The 16,267-nt window shown below is 44.0% G+C and overlaps 1 protein-coding gene across 8 annotated transcripts in view; it reads left to right on the forward strand.

Moving 5' to 3' along the window:
• St6gal1 (ST6 beta-galactoside alpha-2,6-sialyltransferase 1) overlaps positions 1-16,267 on the forward strand; it is a 137,804-nt gene that overhangs the window by 44,555 nt on the left and 76,982 nt on the right. For 2 of the 8 annotated variants that reach the window (XM_029556411.1, XM_029556429.1), the window contains exons 3-4: positions 2,085-2,183; positions 14,086-14,213. The exons of 3 other annotated variants lie outside the window; for them this stretch is intronic. The gene's annotated coding sequence lies outside the window, so the exon portion shown is untranslated. Of the gene's footprint in view, positions 1-2,084; positions 2,184-14,085; positions 14,214-16,267 lie in introns of those variants that run through there. 3 more of the 8 variants (XM_029556433.1, XM_029556440.1, XM_017803496.2) reach the window with 2 other exon arrangements.

A 16,267-nucleotide genomic window follows, 5' to 3' on the forward strand; every position in this document is an offset into this window, starting at 1 on the left:
CCCCCGCCGCCCAGTTGTCTGGTCTTAAGACTCCTCTAGATCTATTGTTAAAAGTGATTCCTGCCTGGCATGGTAGGTACACACTTTTAATTCAAGCACTTGGAAGCACAGGCAGGCAGATCTCTGTGAGATCAAGGCCAACATGGTCTACATAGTGAGTTCCAGGCCAGCTGAGCTACAGGAAGACCACCTCTCAAAAAAAGAAAGTAACAATAACAGAACTCCCCAAAACAAAACAAAACAAAACAAAACAAAAAAGTAATTCCCAGACTCTGACTCCAACTGCAATTGAACTCAGCTGGGAAAGGGCTGGGGGCAGTGGATGTAACAGGCACTGTAGGTGGTACAGGATCTGGCAAGCTTTGGTAGTATTATAATTTCTTGCCTATAAAGTAGGGTTCATGGTGGGTCCTTGGTAAATGTAAGCTGTTAGTATTATGATAAATATGAAGGTATAAAATATACTTTTATTTTGAAAGAAAATCTCATTAGTTCTAGAACTAGATCTTAAAGACAGAAGTCAACAGGAAGTAGATTCTGGGTTAGTGAACTGCCATTCCAAAAGTCTAAACCCACAACTATTTGTGAACAGAATGATCTCCTTTGACAGTCTCTGTCACTTGGGATCAGGCCATCATGACCTGGGTGTGGAGGTCAGGAATTCTGTGACTCTTACTCTGTAAATGAAAGCTATAGTGGACGTCCCCTGAGGAGGGCTCTGGGGTACAAGTCTCTAGAGACTGGGGGTGGGGGGTATAATGGAAAGCTCTAGGAGAGAAAGAAGGAAATGTCAGATATTCAGAGCAGAGAGGATTTGAGTAACCCGGTAACGCTGGAACCAGAAGAGGCCAGTGAAGTCCTGCACCAGTGTGGGCAGTGGGATTTTTTTTTTTTCAACAGAAACTTTATTGAAACCTCAGTTCTTCAAAAAGTGTGAAAACCCCAGATACAAAGCAGTGGCCAGAGACCTGTGAAAAGAACACCCGGAGAGGAACCAGAAGAGGGGATGCCTTGGAGCAGGGAACTAAGGTTGAAGACAAAAGGACAAGTTGAAAGATACACTAATCCTTGGCTGTAAAGACTACATCCAAGGGACGGGTGTGGCACGCTTTCCCACCACAGGAAGCCTTCCCTTAGCAGCTCCCACCTGGGCACCGTCAGTCCTTGGTTTTCCTGCTACAGGGACCTCACACAGGCCCATGTCAATGCTTTCTTCCTCCCCTCACCCTGCTTCCCCTACCTCCCACCTTTACACCTTTCCATCCTAGGAAACTTGAAAGCAAAAGTCTAGACGAACTCTGGGGAGGCAGAGATAGGTGCTTCTGTCATCTGTGACATGGCTGTGGGATTTTTATGAGCTAATCAGAAGTGAGACAGGCAGGCATATTGAATAGGCTGGAACGGAAAACACTCATTGGGGTTAGTAAGGTGCTCTATGATTGGCGCAGTTTCTGTTTTCAGTCCAGTGTTTGCATTGAGCCGGGTTTTGGTTTGCTTATTTAAGAGCTCTGGTTACAGAAACACCACCAGGTTTCTGGCCTTCTGTGTGCTTTGACACAAGTGTGGCAGAAGCTGATTCCAGTAGGTTGGTCCCTAGAGCCTGCTCTGTGTATAGGTTCTGAGCCCCTGGACTCATACCATGCCACTAACTGGCTCAAACACTCCATTTTCTTCAGTGACTTGGATGGCAGGTATGTTTCTGTCTCATCTTCATTTTAAGTTCTCAAGGCCCATCTCTGTATTATTAATTACAAAAGATAGGGAATTTTCCCCCACTAGATTCTGGTGAAAAGTTCTACCTGGAACACTGACCTTCTGTTTCCTACTGCAGTCATGATGAGAAAATGCAGCAAAGGGTTCTTAGAGTAGGAACACAGTAAAAGGTGTTCTTAGAGCTGAAAGACGCCCACTGGAAGATCTTCCCTGGGTACTCCCATCCCGAAGACCCAGGATTCCCTGAAGTAGGGTCCGTAAGAGCCATCCCCTCTTACTGGTGGTGCACTGGATGTTTTATGCATCTTTTTCATTTACTCCTCACAACACTGTGTGTTTATGCTGTAACACACAGAATTCCTGTTTTACAGACGAGCAAGCTGACTCAGAGAATTAACCTTGGTTGCCGTAGGTGACAGAGTGAGAAGCAGTGGAGCTGGACTTCAAGCTGAGGTCTCTGTGGCTCACAGGTGAGAACGTGTTCTGCCTGTGTCACTTTGCTTTACTGATAATAGTCGCAAGCCCTGCTTCTTTTGGTGAGAAGGAAACTTAGGGATTGGCTGCTCTGGCTGCTGTAAGAGTGAAGCTCTGTAAAAAATTGCAAAGGGGGAGGCACGGCACATCTGTGTTCACATTGGTAGTCATCCTCACCTTTGAAATGTGAGTATTCATGGCCTTCCTTAAGTTGTCTCTTGGTAGCTGCAGCAGAGATAGCTGGTGCTCATGGTTTTGGGGAGTCTATTCATACTAAGGATAATGCTAGGAACATTATGGGTTGGGATGACTTAAGTGTGAAGTAAGAAAGAAGAGTAGAGATACCAAGTTTAGTGAGATGTCATGAGAAGTGGAGGGAGTGAGGGAGGGGATTTTAATTACTGGGCTGTACTGAGTGCTATTCCTGTGTGCAAGGCAATAAACATAAACTGCCTCATTTCCCCCCATAATAACCCTAAGAGGTAAGGACTCTTATTTTCTTGAGAGCAGTTGAGCGCTGACTAAGATCACGTAGCTGTGAAGTGGTAGCCTTAGATTTAGACATAGGAACTCAAACACCTGCGCAGCCCATGGAGCAACACTTAACCACTGGTCAGGAATGTCCTAGGGGCCTCTTGCCAGTGTCTCCCACATTCCTAGCTTTTGCTTCTTCTGACCGGCAGACTTCCAAGACCTCAGGCTGCCCACTGTCTTTGACAGTCTGATCTTCAACTCGAGATACCCCAAATTGAGCTTCTGATCTCTGGTCCTAGATCTGCCATTTTCTGGTCCCCCTGTTTTCCATTGAAAGTAGTACAATTCTTCTGGTTGTGCGAATCCCAACATCGAAGTCATCCTGTAGTTCTGCATCCACAACCATACTGAAAACATCAGGCATGTTTTTTAAAACACGTCTAATATATATCTGCTTTTTATCACCTGTACTTGCAGACACCTAGTCTAAGCCATGGGCATCTCACAGGGATTACTGTGGTGGCCTTCTGGGCATCTTCCTATTCCTGTCCCTCACAGTGACTTGAGCAGTTCTGGTGACATTCAGTCAAATTGGGGTGTTCCTGTGCCTTATCATACCCGATTTACTGTGCTGGGATCTATTCCTGTCACTGCCTGCCCCTCCTGACTCCTCTCTTTCTCCCCAACTGTCAGCCATACCTGCCAGTGCATACAACCCTTAGCTTAGCATAGGCCCTCCATCAGCCTCAGATGCTCTGCCCCAGGCTCTGGGGTAACTCTACGCCAAATATCCCTTTCCGACAAAGGCCTCCTCTAACTGGCCTTTTGTCAGTGGAAGCCTGTCTCACCCAGCACTTAAGTCCTCCTTTCTCACTCTCCTCTGTTTTGCTTCTCAGAGCACATAGCATCTTTGGGATACTAAATAATTTACTTGTCTCTTACATTATGGTTTTTTGATGTCTCTCACTGCTGTAACCGAACACTCTCAAGGTGGTGACTATCATCTGGCTTATTCTCTGTCATGTCTGAGCACTAAGGGTTATGCCTGGCACGTAGTAAGCTATAGTAAATGTAGACCATAACATTTCTGCACAGGTTCCAATTTGAACATTTTTAAAGCACTGCAATGCCAGAGACTTGCTGCATGGATGCAGGAAATCTTCACAAGAGAGCAAAGTGAGGCGAGTGCACCCTGAGGCTAGATGCCCGAGGACATCAGCATTTCAGGGAGGACAAGACTTTAGTCACAGAGGAGGCCATGATGGTCAGAGAGGAGGAGCATGAGGAGGATGTTCAAAAGGAATTGGAGGGAGTCTGAATACAGCCCAGCAAGGCCTGACAGAAATAAGACATGGAGAAGAGTCTCTAGGTTTTGCAACCAGAAAAACAATTTCAGTGAAATGATGTGAGCTGATTTCAATTATTTGTGGAACAACTAGAAATTGGGGAAGCACAAGCAATTCAAAATAACCCTGCCATGAAAATGAAGAGACTAGGTTGCTGTTTGAGGGAGTGATTTGTTTGGGAAATTTTTCTCTAGCTCTACAAAAGTCTTTGGGGGAGGGGAGGTACATAGTAAGCAGATAACATGCAGACTGGCTTATGAACCATCCTGTAAATTATATCTGTAGAACTGGTCCATACTGAATAAGGTACTACTCAGTCCAAGGTGCTTGACACATAGTAAGTCCACAAGAAATACTGTTGAGCATAACATTAAATACTGTAGAATTATCAAAAACAACAAAACTAACATATAACGGAGAGGGATTGCCTTTTGATTTCTTTCTGGCCTCAGCGGCGTCCTCCTTAGTCATTCCTGTGTGCAAGGCAATGTATGAGCGTCAGTGTGTGCTTGTATTAGTTTCTTTTCTGTTGTACAGTGGTCATGATTTTAAGAGATAAATCTCCACTTAACCGATTTGCGAACTTACATTTTCCCCAAGTCCTACATGAATGTGATGTAGAGTCTAGGGAAGCTAGGGGAAGGGGGAGGATTTCCCAAACACGGTCACAAGACCTCTGGACTTAGGTCAGAGGCTGTGTCAAACCAGCTCCATCTTACACCATGCTGAGCCTCTGAAAGGTAAATTAAGATGATCTAAGATGCGTGTGATTTTATAACAGTAGTAAAAGAAAAGGGCTTACAAAAGAAAGAAACCATGACTTGCAAAACATGTATAGAACTAATCACAGTCCCTTCACCCCCTTTTAAAAGAAGTAATGCTGAGAATGCAGATTTAGTTCCTTAATGGTGGCAAATGACATAATGCTGGCAGACATCCTGGGAGAAAGCAGAACTGTTCAACTTCTATTTTAATCCGTCAGCTTTGAAAAAGGGACAGATTGTCACAATGCACAGGAAAGAGTGAAAGAAAGGGAAACTCAAAACAAAACAAAACAAAATCTCCAAATGATTAAGAGTCCTACATCTCAGAACTGTGCTAGGCACACAGGTAACTTAGAACCATCCCTATAAGGTGAAGGACATTGTGTCAGTGTTGGAAGCAGCTTACCCCAGGGCCACACGGTTAAACAATGGGGATAGAGTACAGGACACACCATAGGGGAGAAAATTGAAGCCTATGACTAGAGGAATCAGTTGACCCTCTGTATCTAGAGGCTTGTCAACCATGGACTTAATTAGCTGTGGGCAGAAAATATTTGAAAAGACACTGTATCTCTCTTGCCCATTACAGACATTTTCCCTTGTTTGTCACTCTTTCTTATTGTAGTATAATGACTGCTTACACTGATTTACACTGTTAGATGTTTTAGGTAATTCAGAGTTCATGTAAAGGATGAGTACGGATTACATGCAAGTATACCATTGTATATAAGAGCCTGAGTATCTCTGGGTTTTGGTATCTGAGGGCATCAAGGACTAGTTTTCTATGGATTCCTCCCAGGGAGGACTGTATAAAGCAGATTTGAAGCGGCTAACTGGATATTTGTTCCATCATTGCCTATTGAGCTTACTTCTACCTCTGCCGTCCCAGTTCATCCATAGTCAGTCAATTTCGCGGTATTGGCATGAATCACCCTACCAGGCTTCTATCCTCATCCTTCCTTTTTTTGCAAGTAGTAAAGACCTTGCATTGAAGCTTTGAATTTATAACTGGGAGAAGCAGATAGTACCTGCTACCTGCCCCTCTAGTACTTGCCGTGATTGGACTTTTTAGTTAGGCCAGGTTTGTTTGAAATGTGAGTCATTCACCTGTAGGCAACTTATTTGTGAGGCATTCATTCTGAACATTTCTTAGGACCTCCTCTTGGCCTGGCATTGTGCTAGGTTCCCTAGCCTCAGAGAAGATTCACATGGTTCCTGCTCTATGGAAATCCATACCCAGTGAAGTAAACAGACAGGGAGACTGTGGGAGAGATGCTGTACCTGGGTCAACCCTGGGCGTGTGGGCATACATGGGCTCCTCACTTAGACTGTGGATCAGAGTATGTAGCTCTTATACCAAATTACCTCACATTCTACGAACTTTATGTGAGACCCTCTGGTTCTTTCCATTCTTTTCCACTTCTTTGGGTCAGAAGTCACTTCATTCAGCACCTCTGAATGGTTGATACAGGTCTTCTAGTTTCTCCACCTAAGGGATCATCTCCTTCGGCTTCCCAGGGCTCGTGGGCGATTGTCATCTGTTTTCCTGGAAGCATGAATCACTCAGCTGATGGCCTCATCCCATATCCTCTTAGTAGCATGCTAGGAAGGAAGAGAGAGGATAAGCTTGGCAAACTAGAATTGACTCTCCATTCTGTCACTCTCTAGCTATATAGCCTTGGGAAAAATCACTCACTCCCTCTAAGCTTCAGCTTCCTCACAGGTAGAATAATTACCCACAGGTTTATGACGGAGAACACACCCAGCCAGTACTTTGTGTAAATGCTACTTACAATAATGATGATGATAGTAATAACAACAAGGGCACAATAATGCTAACAATTGCATACTAGCTCTCTGCTCCCACATGGGGTAGTCAGGGCTGTACCACGGGAGTGCCTCTGCAACCTCAGCCAGTCTGCGCGTTCCTTCACATCCATGTGCCCAGAGGTATCTTCACCTCTCATCATCAGCTCTAATCCCAGAAGCCTGATATAGCTGCCTCCTCCTCTTCCTCCTTCCCCGCTCCTCTACCCCTTCTTTCTCCTTTTCCTTGACCTGTCTTTACTTTTTTCTTTTATTTTGAGACAGGCTCTTGCTGTGAGCCCAGGGCTTACCACCTCAGCCTCTTGAGCACTAGGGTTGCATGCGGCACCACAGCTGGCGGGAGGGAACAGGATGTTGTGAGACGAGCTCCTGCCCTCACAAGCTCCTCTGAAAGTAGCTGAGGTTTACACTGGTGCCACAGATGGTACTCAGACTCCTAAGGGCTTACTGTGCACCTAAGTGGACTGTGCTCTGAGCCTGAGGAGCCTGAGGCAGCACAGGCAGAAAAGCCACAGCTTTCCATCTGTAGGAAGAACCTGCCAGCCAGAGATGGCTACTAGTGTATGCCTCATAGCCTGGCCACTACACTTCGCTCATGGGTCAAACACCATTGAGTTCTGTGCTTATTCAGGCCTTTGTATCCTGTTGTTTCAGCCCTCACTCCTCAACCCTCTGGGCTGATCACTCCATCACAAGCACTCCCTACCAATACTGCTGGTTGTTGTGAGTCCATCTCACTTGGAGCTCCTTCAGGCTTGCCTCTCCCAACATGCTTGGGCTAGGTGGTGGTTTGAGGGGCTTCTGCTTGCAGCACTGGGGACAGCAGGAAGGAAGGAGGAAGTATATTTCTGGAGAAATTTGATTTTAGAAATGTAAGACGTGGAAAGTAGTTTGATAACTACACAATGGAGGGCACAGAGTACTAGAGGAGGCAGGCAAGACTGCCTAGTCACCATGCGAATGATACTTTGTACTCCTGCCCTCTAGAGTTCTTTAAGTTCACCATGCCACCACGAATGGGGTGAAAACCACTCAGTAGCAGTACCATGAGGGTGGGACCACCGTCTTCTGAGTCCAGGTCTAGTTTTCTTTCTATTCTTCATCACCTGTCCCTGAGACCTGGAAAGAACCACTCACCCAGCACTGCAGTGGTAACTCAGGACTTCAAGCAGTGCTGACAGTGCTGAGCCGTCCATAAAAAATAAAAAAGAACAGATGCAATTAATTGAAATAATGTTTTATTTAACCCAGTATATACAAAATATTGTTATTTTATCATGTAATCAATACATTATTAACTGGACATTTCATGTAGGAAATCCAGGAATTTTGATGTGTTTACTCCCGCTGCTAGCATGTCTCAATGTGGATAGCCATACGTGGCCACTGACTGTTGCATTGTGCAGTACAGTTCCAAGCATTTTGCATATGCTGTCACGTTCCTCAACAACCATGCACAGAACTGATTATGTCGTTACCTAACAGCTTAAGAAATGAAGCCAGAGAGGTTAGGTCAGTTGCTTGGGGTCACAAAGGGAAAGATGGCAAGTGCTGGAGTGGGATTCTGACTCAGGGTTGTCACCTTCTCCCTCTGCATCTGGGCCTGTAAGAATGGGGGTGGGAGAGCATAGGCTGTTGTGTTATTATGTTGTCCCTGAGAACTTTTGCTGCTGGTGGGTGATACCGTGGAATGTGGCAGTGTAAAGCGGGGGTGGGGTGGTGGTGGTGGTGGTGTTTACCCAGATGCCTTAAACCTGCTCTAGGGAGCAAGATGACAGGTCACAGAGAAGGGGAGCCATCGCCTTTAAATGCATATGCCAAAGTTAAAGGAGTCAATTCACTAGGCAGTGAGCCTCTCTAAGGGACCTGGGGCCAGTAGCACAACTTTCCTTTTGGAAGCTAATTGACATTTAGGGCTATAACAAACAGCTCAGCTGTGTCAGAGCCAGACAGTTGCTGGTACTGAATACATCACTGCTGTCCCTGTATTAAGACAGGCCATCTCCTGGAGTAGGCCAGCATATTCCTTTGAAGGATGATCTCTACACTTTGATGGAGGAAAAGCATATTAGGAGGCAACCAGTGTGCTCCTGTTTGTGTTTCTTATTTTATTCATAAGCATTACAACAGCAAATTGCAAGGCAAAGTTAAACTTTGAAATCCCAGCTTCCCAGTGCATTGCTGTTCGCTTTACAGTGTCACCCACGCTCCTGTCTTCTGACAGAGAGTGTGTAATAGAATTATACTTTGTTGATGAGAAGTTCATTTTATTTTTTTCATTTATCATAAACAGTTCCCAACTATATAATGCTGGCAATATGCTAATGATTTGATAGGATATCTTAGAATTCTAGGTCATAATTTGCTTATTCCTATGGATAGATATGTAGGTTACTGCAATGTTTGACATTATATTTGATGCTGTAGAATGCAACCACATGCTTATGTTATTTTCTACTTTTGAACATCATTTTATAACAAATACTCAGCCTTTGAATTTCACACCTAGGAAGCTCTCGAGTATTTTTAAATGTGTTAGTTGTTCTCTGGTGTTGCTTCTTTCTTATCCCTGAGTGATTTGTGATTGCCCCAGTTTTGCCACCATGTACCGGCATTGGGTACAAAGATTTCTTAGTTCTGCTAAAGTTAACTGAAGTAACTAGCATTTGTGCATCCTTTCCCACATGCCTCTTCCAAAATCACTTGCAAGGCTGACCACTGTGACAGCGGAGGCCACAGTTGGCAGAGGAGAATCTTTTTTGTGGGAAGGTTGATTGGGTAGCTTTGCTTGACAGTCTGATCATAAGGGTCTTCTGGCTGGTCATGTGCTACCTAAGCGCAGCCTCAGCCTTCCACAGCTCTACAGGGCAGAATCTATGTCAGACTGCATGCATCCTTAGGAAGGGAGGGGGCTTTCTGCTCCCCACAGACCATTGCACATGGCTCTGTCACAGGCTTTGCAGGCAGAGATGTGTTTCTTTGTCTTTATCTCTACAATGGAGGTAAGAACCAGATGCGGTAGCTCATCCCTGTAATCTCAGAACTTGGGAGGCTAACAAAAACCCTGTCTCAAAAATAAGTAAAAAATAAATGAATAAATAAACAAATAAATAAAATAAATAAAACTGGGATGACATCAGTGTCTCCCTATATAACACTGCTGTAAGGACTGCACCCGTTCATACCGAGAAGTGCTAAGAACAGCCCTGGCACATGATTAGTATTCAACAGCGCAAGAGCAGGCTTGGGTCTCATTTCAGCCAGTTTCTAGAGGCTTTCTCTGCACAAACTGTGACCTTTCTGGACTTCTGTGAATGAGACTGTAGCACCTCTCCCCACAGAGCTTTAAGTGACATAACACATATAGAACATGTAGTGTGCCATATCCTGCAGGCAGAGGGACTGCCATGATGCAACCAAAAGAGCATCCTTTCTCCGTGTTATCTCGTTCTTTGAAAAGGAAAGCATTATTCCCTGTACCCGGTCTGAGCAGCAGTCTTGATAAACTTGCAAATATCTGTTTACGATGCTAGATGTGTGATAATGTCAAGTGGGTCTGCACAGTGAGGTGAGTGCCAGGTAAGTGACATCATCTGCTCAGGCTATGGAAAGGTGAGGGCTCTAATTATGCCTGGAAATGCCAAGGACTTCCCCTGCCTACATGGCCTTGTCCTCTGTAAGGCATTGGTAACTCCCTTGTCCTAGCTTGCTTAAAGCCCCAAGCAGCTTCTCTCTCAGGATCTTGTCTCACCAACCTCTCTCCGTGCCATTTACCCTTGCTTGGGATTTTGGGTGAAGAAAGTTCTGGGTGTCTGTTTTCTGGATTAAAAACTGAACCCTGGGCATTTCAAAAACAGGTATGACTGTTGCCTTCTTCAACCCTCATGCTCTGGGTTAGATGAGGGCCTGGTTTTTCTTGTATGTAGTACTGGGTAGAATGGGGAGTGTGATGGTTAATTTTGATTGACAGTTTGATAGGATGAAGAAACACTCAGGGGATTAGTGAAGCACTGTATGGAGGGCTCTAACCTAGTCAATGAGTTAATCCTTTGACAGCAAACGGCAGAACCAGCCTCAGAACCAGGACTTTTCTGAGAGAGGGCCTGCCCCTGATGTTATAGAGAGTGTTCCTCTCTATAACAATGGCCTTTTATGGCTATTACAGAGAACATGTCTCCAAGGGGTCCAGCTTGGTGAAGAATCTCCTGTTTGGACCTTCACTGGAGGAGGGCAAGAAGACAGTGGAGAAAAGCAGCCCCAGGTGACTATGTGTCAAGACTCTAGAGTAGAGAGGGAAAGTGGGCACGCCGTTAGCTCACATGGCATTTTTGTACAGCACTACACCCAAAAGCACAGTCAATGTAGCATCCCAGAGGTTAGACAGAAACCTTAATGACTGAAATAACTGAGGACGAGAAACACCAACTAGCACAGACCTTAACGACCTTCCGCCTTTCCTTCCTGCTTTCTCCTCTTCTCTCCGTTAGTCCATGTGTGCTGGGCGACCCGAGAACAGAGAGACAGATGAGCTGGCCCCTCTCCCTCGGAGCCTATAAGTCTTATAAACTTCTGTTTTTTTCCTTTCACAGACAGTAGCTAATATATTTTATGGTATTGTGGCTGCTCTTTAAAAAGTTTTTATTTTGAAAGACATACATAGTAAATGAAGTGACATGTGAAATTTGTTTTAAGATAATCTAGAAGATTCAGGAGCAGGTAAATTATACACAAGACTGGGTCCATGGGAGTTTGCTATCTGTCACCTATTTATATTTATTTTTGTCATTATCTATTGGAGACAAAATTTCATGAAACACTACCTGCTCTTATATACAATGAATTCTGATATTTAAAAATACAGCTTGTTTTCTTTGAACAAAGCTGGTCATGATGCTCTAACTTGACTTTGAGATCAGATGTGTTCAGGGCGGTACGTCCATAAACTAATTTGATTTTGAGAGCAATAAAAATATATACCTGTTCTGGAAGATCTGATACAGGTCGAACGACAGATACCCATAAAATAGGTGACCACCGCCCATTATAAAGTGATACTGGGTTGTCTATAGAGGATTGTGGAAGACAGATAGGAAGAGAAAGGTCACTTCCTCTGGGAAAGTCTTTGAGAAGTCTTTGCCTGGGAGGGGACACATGCAAATTTGACAAGATGATAGGGAGACGTTTGAGCTCAATGATGAGGGGAATGGAGTGTATCGGCCTTAGTTCTAGTTCATTCTGGCTGGAAAGTGAGGGTTGTTAGGGAGTGACCTTCTCGAATGAAGGCACAAATAGAGGTAGCAGACCTTATTGGACAGCCTAAAGATTTAGATCTTATTCTTTGTTTCAGGTTGGAGGGTAAATTGAGAAATGACCAAGTTCCTCCTAACTTATAAAGGTCACTGTCAGCTACGTATATGTAGAGCAGTCTGTGCTGTCATGATTCAGAAGAGAAAACTCACACCCAAAGGACAAACGTTCTGGGAGACAGAGCTCTTGGACCATTTCACATGATTGTTCTCCCAGTCTGCAATGGGCATCTTAGTCCACACAGACATACAAATTAAGATTTTTCAAGTATTTTCCAAAACAAAAATTGCTGTCACTTTCAGTGAATTTGAGGAAGTGAGGATAGACTCATTGCATGCTCTTTCCCCTTTCCCTCTGTGTGACCCTCCCCTCTGCAGAGTAAACCTGTCCCAAGCTGTGAGAGACTGAAGGTACTTATACCCACCGTGATGCTTCCCTAGGTTCTTTATGGCTGTTAGACTATCAACTCACTAATTTTCCTAAAAATCTCTGGGAAGTTACGCCGAGCATAGTGCTGTACGCCTTTAATCCCAGCCCTCGGGAGGCAGAGGCAGGTGGATCTCTGTGAAATTGATGCTTCCCTGGTTCACATCATGACTTCCAGCTGGGCTGTGACTAGGGACACCCTGTCCAAAAATAATAAAAAGACCGAAAAAAAAAAAAAGCTCTGGGAAGTATTTTATTATAGAAACTAAAGTACGTCAAAGTAGTTGGCTTGCCTAAGGCCACACATCAGCATATTCTTGACTAAATTTAATTTCATTCCAATCATGCCCTTGAACTCAGATCACAGATAGTCATGCAAAACATGAATCTCACTTTCTAAGTCTGAGTCTTCTCTAATTCAGGAAAAACAAAAAGTTTTAGAAAATGAGAAAAAAAGCATGATTTCTTAGAAGGAAAAGATATTTTAATGGAGCGTCAAAAAATGGGTAAACCTTGAAAAGAACCAAGAGGAAGAGGTGATTGTCTTGACAATACACACTATTCGACTACAACCTTCCTCTATCAGGGTTTAAACTGAAACCTGGGTAGACTGTGATGTTACGATGCATATAACTCCCATAACTCTTGTTCCACTGAGTGATTAGACTACGACAGGCCACTGTCGGTTCTGGAGAGCAGTCTTGCCCTTGTGGTCTCCTGCCTGGTTTTCACTCATTACTCCTTTTTCTCTTCAGGGCAGGCTATGAAACTAGAAATGTTCTTCCCCCAGGTAGGTCATAGTAACTTCACTCTCCTGCTTTTCTGCCTTGAACTGGCCATAAAGAAATTGCCTGATAGTAGATCATAGAGGCACACTTCAGAAGAGGTTCTGCAGAAGAAGGACGGCAACCCAGAAAGGCCAAGGAGAATCTGAGCAGAGTCCTTACCGGGTTCTGCGGTTAGCATTAGTCCTTTTTCTGTTCAGTCACATTTTCACATGGTGGTGTCCATGCTTCAGCGAGGCCTGCCCAGTGAGGTCTCCATGAAAGCCCAAGAGGAGAGGGGTTGGTGAGTTTCTAGACAGCTGAACGTGAGCATGATCCCAGAGGGTGGATGGCCAGAGAGGGCACGAAGCTCCGCGTACCTGTCCGTATGCCCTGCTCTATGCACCCCTTCATCTGAGTGTTTCACTCTTTTATAACAAGCTGGTCAATGCGTTTCTTTCAGTTCTGTGAGTTGTCCTAGGAAATTAACCCAGATTTATACCCAGTCAGTCAGAACCACAGGTAAAACAGCCTGGGGCTTATAGTTGATATCCAAAGTTGGGGGCTGTTTCGAGGACCAAGTCCCCAATTCAAGGACATGACTGGAATGAAGACAAGTTCAGTCAATAAGTATAATGATGGTTAAGAGTATTAAGGGACCTGATGCTATCTTCAAGAAGAGAGTGTCAGAAGTGAATTAGGTTCAAAGGTTTTCAGCTGGTGTCAGCTGTAGAGTTGCTGGTGTGTTTGATGTGCAAGGAGACCCACACAACATCTGTCATATGAGAGAATAGTAAGAAACAGAGTTGGAGTTTGGTTTTTCTTCTATAGCTTCAGAGACTACAAAAACAGCCACATGAGATTGTTGGAAATAGCAGACAGAGAGGGTCCTGGATGAGCCACTTGGATAGTGACTCATGGGGGTGCTTCTTTATGGAATTTTACAATAATAGCATTGCAGGCTAAAACTGAGACATCACATCATTTCAGCTGTGGGAACCTGGGAAAGAAGCCTCTGGAAGCTGGCGAGTGTGAGGCCATCCCTGAGAGGAGGGATCTGGTGAAAGGGGTCCTGCTAAATTCTTTATATACTCAGATACATCCTGGGCACAGTAGAGGTATGTATGCTTGCCTGGAACAGACCCAAAGATATGCAGTATAAGTTTTGAAAATGTAATTTATTATCCAGTACCCAAGTCCCAGATAGATCGTTAAGTGGCACATGTGACAGGCAAATACAGATATCATAGCAGGGCTTTGAAAATAGAACTGATGTCACTTACCCCTCATGGTGGGGGAAGGTGGGGAGCAGCCGCTTAATTACTTGCCAAAACAGATAAACAGACTTCTAAAGAATTTTAACAGGATCTAGCACCTCATAATATAATATTCAAATGCCCAGGATTTTGTCAGTATTACATGATGCCACATTACAGTGATGTGTGAATAAAGACAACCCGACTCACGGCATCCATTTTAGCCAAGAGAAGATCTGGACTCTGAGAACCTGTGCTCTCAAGCAAAGGACTTCCTCTCTCTTTTATTGAAACAGCATAGCAGCATGAAATGGGGAAGTAAAAGGGGACTTATGAGGATTTTGCCCTTTCTGACCCCTACTGACTTAGAACAGCACCCAGAAACAGAAAAGATACAAAGATGTTGTCGTTTAATCCCTGTTGCCTGCAACACAAATAGGACAATCTTCCTTGATTTCAAGGAACATCTGCTGTTTGCAGCAGCACTTGATATGCAAAGCATGCACACACATTCATACGAAGTTTTGGGTCAAGGACAAGGAAGGGTCATGAGCTATATGTTTAAATTATAAGAGGAACTTTAGGCCTAGAGGCTTGTTTGCATTATAAACAAGCTAAAATAAAATGAACTTTTTGGCTACAAGGTCAAGAGTCATTTATCCAGAGTGTATCCATATCGTAAAAGTTCTCAACAGGATATAATTCAGTTTCACTTTACTTGGTATACAAAGAAAGGAAAATCCAAACAGTAGGTTAGGAAAAGACAAATAACAAGTGTTGACTCTGAGGTGACGCAGATGGTGGACACAAAGCCACAATTGTATCTATTCTTCAATCTTGAAATTAATGGGAAAACTGAAATTCTCAGCAGAGAAATAGAAACCAGTACAAAATAACCAGATAAATTTTTTTACACCAAAACAAGGACATCTAAAATAATGTGTTCCCTGGATATGCTTAGCTGTGGGAAGGAGATAATGTAGAAAAGAGCCTGTGAACTTGAAGGTGGGGGGTAGACACCTTGAAGGATAGAAAACAGAAAAAATATTGGAAAAAATAGTATTTCATGGGACAATATAAAACAGTTGAAAACTTGCATTAAAAGTCTGTGCTAGTTAGTTCATGTCAACTTGACACAAACTAGAGCCACCTGGGAGAGGAAACCTCAGGAGAGGACTTGCTTCTGTTAGCTTGTTCTGAGGTCGTGTCTGTGGGGCATTTTCTTGACTGCTAATGGATGCTGAAGGGCATCCATTATGGGGTCGTACCATGGCTAGGCAGGTGGGCCTAGGTTGTATAAGTAAGGTAGCTGAACGAGCCAGAGAGCAAGCCAGTAAGTAAGGTAGCTGAACGAGCCAGAGAGCAAGCCAGTAAGCAGCCTTCCTCCATGTCCCTGCTTCAGGTCCTGCCCTGGCTTCCCCTGATGATGAACTGTGAAAACCAAATAAACCCGTTCCTCCCCAAGTTGCTTTTGGTCAGTGTTTTATCACAGCAACAGAAACTGAACTAGATCAGCGTCTCACCCCAGAAGGTGAATGATATACAGATACTGGTATAGAGAAAATACTTGAAAAATGCCTTAAAATGCCCCCAATTTAGAGAAAGATAAAGAGTTACAGTTGTAGGATATAGTCTCGGACAGGATAAAGTCAATGAAAGTTACTCAGCTGTTTCATAATCAAACTCTGAAAACCAAGGGTTAAGATACACTGAGAGCACCTGAGGAGAGACAAACGTTACATGTAATTCAGAGCTGCACGTTGCCTTCCACACTATGGAGACCAAAGCCGCAGACTGGTATCCTTAAGCTGAAAGAACAAAACTAAACAACGTTGAAACCCCACATCAGCCCAAATTTTATATTCAGAAAGAATGTCCTTCGGGAGTGAAGGCAAAATAAAGACTTTTTTTTTTTT

Source organism: Nannospalax galili, unplaced genomic scaffold, assembly GCF_000622305.1.
Source record: "Nannospalax galili isolate Female #2095 unplaced genomic scaffold, S.galili_v1.0 scaffold591, whole genome shotgun sequence".
NCBI lineage: Eukaryota > Metazoa > Chordata > Mammalia > Rodentia > Spalacidae > Nannospalax > Nannospalax galili.